The sequence below is a fragment of the Lepus europaeus genome, chromosome Y (assembly GCF_033115175.1).
Source record: "Lepus europaeus isolate LE1 chromosome Y, mLepTim1.pri, whole genome shotgun sequence".
NCBI lineage: Eukaryota > Metazoa > Chordata > Mammalia > Lagomorpha > Leporidae > Lepus > Lepus europaeus.
This window is the reverse complement of record NC_084851.1, coordinates 9,634,380-9,642,264: the sequence shown is the minus strand read 5'-3', so window position 1 is coordinate 9,642,264 and position 7,885 is coordinate 9,634,380. Positions and strand designations below refer to the sequence as shown.

The 7,885-nt window shown below is 35.8% G+C and overlaps 1 pseudogene; it reads left to right on the top strand.

Annotated features, from left to right (window-relative positions):
* The first annotated feature begins 4,481 nt into the window (after window positions 1–4,481).
* LOC133754076 (acyl-protein thioesterase 1-like) lies at window positions 4,482–5,170 on the top strand (annotated as a pseudogene).
* The last annotated feature ends 2,715 nt before the right edge of the window (window positions 5,171–7,885 follow it).

Sequence of the window (7,885 nt, the reverse complement as noted above, 5' to 3'; positions counted from 1 at the left end):
AACCATAGAAGATTACAAGGGGATTCTACACTTTACAAACATAATGGAAAGATTAATTTGATTTCTCATTCTTTTGTCTTTTTCTATGTACTCAGTATAATTTTAAAATTTTCCCTTCATTATTTTAAAATATTTTTCAATTATTTTTAATTTGCATTAATATAAAAAGAACAGATTTAATACACTTCTGAGGTATAATTCTAGTGAGATAACCATACTTCACTCCCATCTTTCTCTCCATCAACCAATGCTCCTTCTTCCCTTCTTTTTTATTTAATCTTTGCAAAAGCTTAATTTTAGTCCATTGTATAATCACAGATTTAATGCACCACTAACAATGGTAAGTTAAAGGTAGAAAGATCACAGTTTCACAGAAGTATAAACAAGGGCTAAAAACACCAAATCACAAGATGCCCATTTCATTCCCACACATCTTTTGTGCTTTATAATTACTACTATATATCAGAGAAAATATAATATTTGTCTTTGGCATACTGGATGATTTCATTAAGCATAATTGTATCCAGCTGAATCCAATTCTTTCCAAAACACAGAATTTCATTAATTTTTATGGCTGAGTAGTATTCAATCATGTATATATATGAAAAATCTTTTTTGAAGATTTATTTATTTATTTATTTATTTATTTATTTATTTATTTATTTGAAAGTCTGAATTTTATAGGGTAAGGGAGAGAGAGAGAGAGAGAGAGAGAGAGAGAGAGAGAGAGAGAGGGAGGGAGGGAGGGAGGGAGGGAGGGAGAGAGAGAGATTCTTTCTGCTGGTTCACTCCTCAAATGGCCACAGCAGTCAGGGCTGGGCCAGACTGGAGCCAGGGGCTTCTTCCAAGTCTCCCACATGGGTTCTGGAGCCCAAGAACACTGGACATTTTCCATTATTTTTCCATGTGCATTAACAAGGAGCTGCATCAGAAGTGGAACATCAAGGACTAGAACAGGTGCCAATATGCGATACCAGCCCTGCAGATGCAAGTTGAACCTGCTACAGCATAGCTCTAGCCCCAACATTTTCTTCATTGAGTCATCAATTGATGGACATCTGTGTTGATTCCATGTGTCAGCTATCTGAGAACAAATGTGCAATGAACATGAGGGTTCTTTCATAGGGTGATTTAATTTCATTTGGGTAAATTCCCAAAGGATGCATGACTGGACCATATGGTAGATCTATTTTCAGATTTCTGAGTAATCTCTCGATTATCTTCCATAATGATTATGCTCATTTACATTACCATCAACAGTGTATTAAGGTAGTATTTTCCATGCATCCTAACCAGCATTTATTATTTTACTGGTTTTTGGATGGTTACCATTGTAACTGGGTGGGGAAATACCTAATATGGTTTTTATTTAAATTTCCCTGATGGCTACTACTTCTGAGCATTTTTTCATTTGTTATATTTCATCCTTTGAAAAAATGCCTGTTCATGTCCTTTACCCATTTCTTAACTGTATTGTTTTGTTGTTGTTGAGATTTTGAGCTCTTTATAGATTCTGAATATTAACTGTTTATCAATTTCATAGTTCACAAATATTTCATCTCATTCTGTCAGTTGCTTCTTCACTGTGTTAAGCTTTTATTTTATAGTGCAAAGGCTTCGTAGCTTGATGTAATCCCATTTTTCTATGTGGGCTTTGATTGCCTGTGCTTATGGGGTCTTTTCCAAGAGTCCTTTGCATATGTTAATGTCGTGCACAATTTTCACATTATTTTCCTCTAGTAACTTTATGGTATCAGGTCATAGATGTAGATCTTTGATCCACTTTGAATTACACTTTTTGTGTAAGATGTAAGGTAAGTGTATTATACTTCTGCATGTGGATATCCAATTTTTCCAGCACCATTTGTTGAAGAGACTGTCCTTTCTCCAGGGATTGATTTTAGCTCCTTTGTCAAAGTTTGGTGTAAATGCATGGATTAATTTCTAGGGTTTCTATTCTGTTCCATTGGACTGCATGTCAATTTATTTTGCCAGCACCAAGCTATTTGATTGTAACTGCCCTGTAGTATGTCTCAAAATCTGGTATTGAGATGCCTCTGGTTTTTTTTTTTTTTTTTTTTTTTTGTTTAAGATTGCATTAGCTGCTCCAGGTGCCTTGTGTTTCCATGCGAATTTTAGCATCATTTTTTCTAGATCTGAGAATATTATTGGTATTTTGATTAGGATTGCATTGAAATCTAAATTGTTTTGGGTAATATGGACACTTTGAGTATCTTAATTCTTCCAAATCACAAACATAGATGACTTTTAATGTATTATTGTGCCTTCTTCATTTCTTTAATGTTTTGTAATTTTGGCTGTAGAGATCTTTCAAACCTTTGATTAAATTTACTCCAAGGTATTTAATGTTTTTTAATTATTGAAAGTTGTACTGAAGTTACTTAGCCATGGCATTGTCTAGGTATAAGAAGGCTACTGATTTTTTTTGTGTGTTGTTCTTATAACCTGCAACTTTACCAACTTACTCTCTTATGAGTTCCAATATTCTTCAGTGAAGTCTTTTGGTTCCTTTATATATAAGATCATGAAATCTACAAACAAGGATAATTTGATTTTCTCCTTTACACATCATATATCTTTGATTTCTTTCTTCTTTTTTGCCTAGTGGCTCTGGTTAAACATTCAGGACTATATTGAATAGCACTTGTGAAAGTGGGCATCCTTCTCTGGTTCTGGACCCCAGTGGAAATGCTTCTGCCTTTTCTTCATTCAGTACAATGCTGTCTATAGGTTTGTCTATAATTCCTTGATTGTGTTGAGAAATGAATACTCCTCTATATCCAATTTGCTTAAGAATTTTATAATGATGATATATTTTCTCAAATGCTTTCTTCGAATGTATTGAAATAATCATGGGTTTATTTTTCAGCTTAATGTGATGTACTGCATTTATTTATTTGCATATGTTGAAACATTCCTGCATACCAGAGATAAATCCCACTTGGTCCAGGTGAATGATGATTCTGATGTGTTTTTGGATTCGATTAGCTTACCTTTTATAGAAGATTTCTGTATCTGTGTTTATCAGGAATATTGGCTTATCTTTTTCTTGTTTTTGACTTAAGGTGATGTTGGCTTCATAGTAGAAATTTGGGAGGATTCCTTCCCTTTCAGTTGTTGTAGAAGTTTCAGAATTAGAATTAGAATTAGAATTAGAATTAGAATTAGAATTAGAATTAGAATTAGTTCTTCTTTAAAAGTCTTGTGGATTCTACAGTGAAGCCATCTGGTCCTGGGCTTTTCTTTGTTGGGAGGGTCTTTATTACTGATTCAGTCTCCATCTTGCTTATTGGCCTGTTTAAGTTTCTGTGTCTTTGTAACTCAATTTTGATAGATTGTATGCTTCTAGAAATCTATGCATTTCTTGTAGATTTTTCCAAACTGTTGGCATATAGCTGTTTGCAGTAATTCCTGATGATTCTTTTTATTCCTGTGGTCCCTGTTGTAACATTTTTTTTTCCTTTTTTAAAAGATTTTTTTATTTACTTGAAAGTAAGAATTACACAGAGAAAGAAGGAGAAGCAGAGATAAAGAGAAGCCTTCCATTGCTGGTTCACTCTCCAGTTGGCTGTAATGGCTGGAGTTTTGTTGATCTGAATCCAGGAGCCAGGAAAGTGTTATGAGTCTCTCATGCAGGTGGAGGGGCCCAAGGACTTGGGCCACCTTCTACTGCTTTCCCAGGACACAGTGAAAAGCTGGATCATAAGTGGAGCATCTGGGTCTTAAACCAGTACCCCTATGGGATGCCAGCACTTCAGGCAGTGTCTTTATCCACTGTGCCACAGACTGGTCCCAACATCATTTTTTTCATCTCTGATTTTGTTAATTTTGGTCTTCTCCCTTGTTTGTTTAGGTAAACCAGAGATGTATGAATTTTATTTATTTTTCAAAACACTATTTCTTCATTTCATCGATTTTTTGCAGTATTACATAATGACCAAATATCTCTCTTTTGAGTTTCTTTATTCTTTTTAAAGATTTATTTATTTATTTGAAAGTCAGAGTTACACAAAGAGAGAAGGAGAGGCAGAGAAAGAGGTCTTCCATCTGCTGGTTCACTCCCCATTGGCAGCAATGGCTGGAGCTGCGCCAATCTGAAACCAGGAGCAGGAACATCTTCTGGGTCTCCTATATGGGTGCAGGAGCTCAAGGACTTGGGCCATCTTCTACTATTTTCCAAGGCCATAGCAGAGAGCTGGATCAGAAGTGGAGCAGTCAGGACATGAACCAGCACCTACATGGGATGCTGGCGCTGCAGGCAGTGGCCTTACCAGCTATGCCACAGCACTGGACCCAACAGTTTCTGTCTTAAAGTCTATTATCTTTGGCTTAGTGCCCACACAACTGGACACATGCCAAGTAGGGCTCCAGAGACTCACTGCTGGCAGACCATTGGGCTGAGGGCAAACACTCTTCCTCCCTTCCACTTCCGACATGCTGCTAGCTTAGTGTGTACACGTATGTGCAGTAACACCATGTCTGCTCCACTGTTAGCCATTGTGCCTTGTGCCCAGAAGGCTGCCACTGTGGTAATTTTCCTTCATGGATTGGGAGATACTGGGAATGGATGGGCAGAAGCCTTTGCAGGTGTCACAAGTTCACATACCAAATGTATCAGCTTGCATACACCTGTTATGCCTGTTACATTACATATAAACATGGATATGCCTTCTTGGTTTGATAATATTGGACATTGATCAGACTCACAGGAGGATGAATCTGGAATTAAACAGGCAGCAGAAAATGTAAAGGCTTTGATAGATCAAGCAGTGACAAGTGTCATCCCCTCTAACAGAATTATTTTGGAAGTAATTTCTCAGGGAACAACTTCGTATTTATATACTGCTGTTACCACATAGCAGAAACTGGAGGGTGTCACTGCACTCAGTTGCTGGCTTCCACTTCGGACTTCATTTACAAGGGGTGCTAACAGGGATATTTCTATTCTCCAGTGCCATGGAGATTGCAACCCTTAGGTCCACTAATGTTTGGTTTTCTTACTATGGAAAAACTAAACACATTGCTAAATCTGGCCAGTGTAACCTTTAAGACCTATGAAGGCATGAGGCACAGTTCCTGTCAGCAGGAAATGATGGATGTCAGGCAATTCATTGATAAAATCCTACCTCTGATTGATTTGAGTCATTAAGAAACCTTGTGTAGCAGTACACCAGTATCATTGTTGTACAGTGTAATGCTTTTCCTGTGCTCAGCCTTGAAACTTCTATTTGTACTGTTAAAATGTTTCACAATTACATACCTATGACAATGACTAAATAATGTCTCCTCATAGGAAATACATATTTCAGTTTCTACACATGTATTTGTAAAATATGATCCAAAATATACTTTTATTAATATAGGTGAAGCATCTAGCTTCTTTTTCTTAACTGGAATTTAGCAAAATAATAATGTATTTCAGTCAGATTTTTTATTACATTATTTGAAATTTAACAGTATGCTTAAGGAAAATTTATGTAGGTGTGAATGAGCAGTTAAGATATAAGAAATTTTAGCATAGTGTGACTTAGTCTATAAATTTGTTCAAAAGTTGCTTAGTCATCATGCACTCTCTGGTATCTTTACATATGCACTCATGTGTGATGATTGTAATACCTAAGAGGGAGAAGGTATTACATTATTCCTAATAATAGAGATATGCTTTTATGTGTCAGTAAGGAGTAATATTGCTCTTGAAGTAATGACCTTTTTATTTTGGGGGCCAGACTTTTCCCTGATGTCAAGAAAAAAAAAACAATATTTTTTTCCTAATTGTCCTTCATAGCATACCAAATACTGCTTTCCTGCCATAGAATCTACTGTCAACAATGCTGTAATTTGACATTATGAATCATAGACATATGGTATTGAAAATCTATTTGCACTTTAAGAGAAAATAACCACTACTTAAACCTTTCTGTATAATATTTCAAATAACCTTACATTAGTCTAAACTTAGACCTGTTAAGTGATTAGAATCTTCAATCCAGGTAATAAGTCATTCTGTGCTTTTATTTTTCTATATATAATTCAAAGAATAATTAGGTCCTATTCTAGTATATTCTGAAGTAGTTGAGACCAATCTTAAAAACTAATTTCTGAGATAATTTCACCTCCTGGTAGCATAGTTTGTTTTCTGTACATTTGTTTCAAACCAGCTACTGTAGGAAATGATCAGCCCATTTGAGAAATGTTTTTATGTACTAGTAAACTTAGGTTTTCATTTTGTCAAATGATTTTAATGATTAGTTTTCTGTGCAGACATAGAAACAGCAATCACTCAATTTTATATAGTCAAAACTCCAGATTACTGACAAAATGATTGAAAACAAGTTTATGGATAATAAACATTAATTAGAACCATGTTCTGTGGTATAGTTACCACAGTTTAATATGTAGCAAAAATGGATGCTTAACATTTCTGAGGCATGTTAATTTTTCTGCTGTATACCAACTGAGCAAATGATGTTAAGAATGTATCTTTAGGCCGGCGCCGTGGCTTAACAGGCTAATCCTCTGCCTTGCAGCGTCAGCACATCGGGTTCTAATCCTGGTTGGGGCGCTGGATTCTATCCCGGTTGCCCCTCTTCCAGGCCAGCTCTCTGCTATGGCCCGGGAAGCCAGTGGAGGTTGGCCCAAGTGCTTGGGCCCTGCACCCACATGGGAGACCAGGAGAAGCACCTGGCTCCTGGCTTCAGATCAGTGAGATGCGTTGGCTGCAGCAGCCATTGGAGGGTGAACCAACAGCAAAAAGAAAGACCTTTCTCTCTGTCTCTCTCTCACTATCCTCTCTGCCTGTCAAAAAAAAAAAAAAAAAAGAATGTATCTTTATAAATGAGTGCTAATTGGTAATGAAAATAATTTAGTAATAGACTATAGAGGATATTAATAATGAAGCCATATGTTTAGGTCTGGTTTGAAAACCTTTTACTGAGTCATTTTGCTTTGCCTTAAAGAACAAAATCTTCTGTTTCAGTTATATAAATCAGCAAGATCTTATTTATGGCAAGAAATATTCTGTTGAAATGTGCTGTAATATGGGAAATGTAAATGTTTTCCACAGTTTCTATTTATGTGAAATAAAATTTAATTCTGAAAAAAGTATATTTTGTCTATTATTAGGATAGGTGCTCCTGTCTATTTTTTATTCCCATTATCATAGAATATTTTTTTCCATTCTATCACTTTTAATCTGTGTATATCTTTGTTGGTGTGGTGTGTTTCTTGTATGCAACATATAAATGAGTCTTTGTTTTTAATCCATTCAACTAGTCTGTATCTTATTTGGAGAGTTTATTCCACTTACATTCAAGATTGTTATTGATGAGTAATGACTTGTTCTTGCCATTTTTTCCCACAAATACTCATACTGTTTTTTTTTTAATTTTTTTTTTGACAGGCAGAGTGGATATTGAGAGAGAGACAGAGAGAAAGGTCTTCCTTTTGCCGTTGGTTCACCCTCCAATGGCCGCCGCATTGTTAGGTTTTCTGCCTCCCATTATTTTATGATGCTGATTATCTTTCTCTGCTTCTGTGTTATGTGCAGTTTTAAGTATCACTTGTAAGGCAACATGTTTTTAAATTTTTGTGTTTTTTTTAGAAAGTCTTTATTAACCTTCATTTATAAATGAGAGCTGAGCTAAGTACAGTATTCTATACCTATGGTTTTGTTTTTCTTTAAGGATTTGGACTATGTCTCTCCTTTCTATCCTTTTCTGTAGGATTTTTGATGAGAAACCTGCTATCAATCTGGAGCTCCTTTAAAGATAATCTGGCATTTCTGTTTTGTGCTTTTGTTTTTAATTTGACTGGCAGATTTGAGACAGTGAGAGAGAGAGAGAGAGAGACAGAGAGAAAGGTCTTC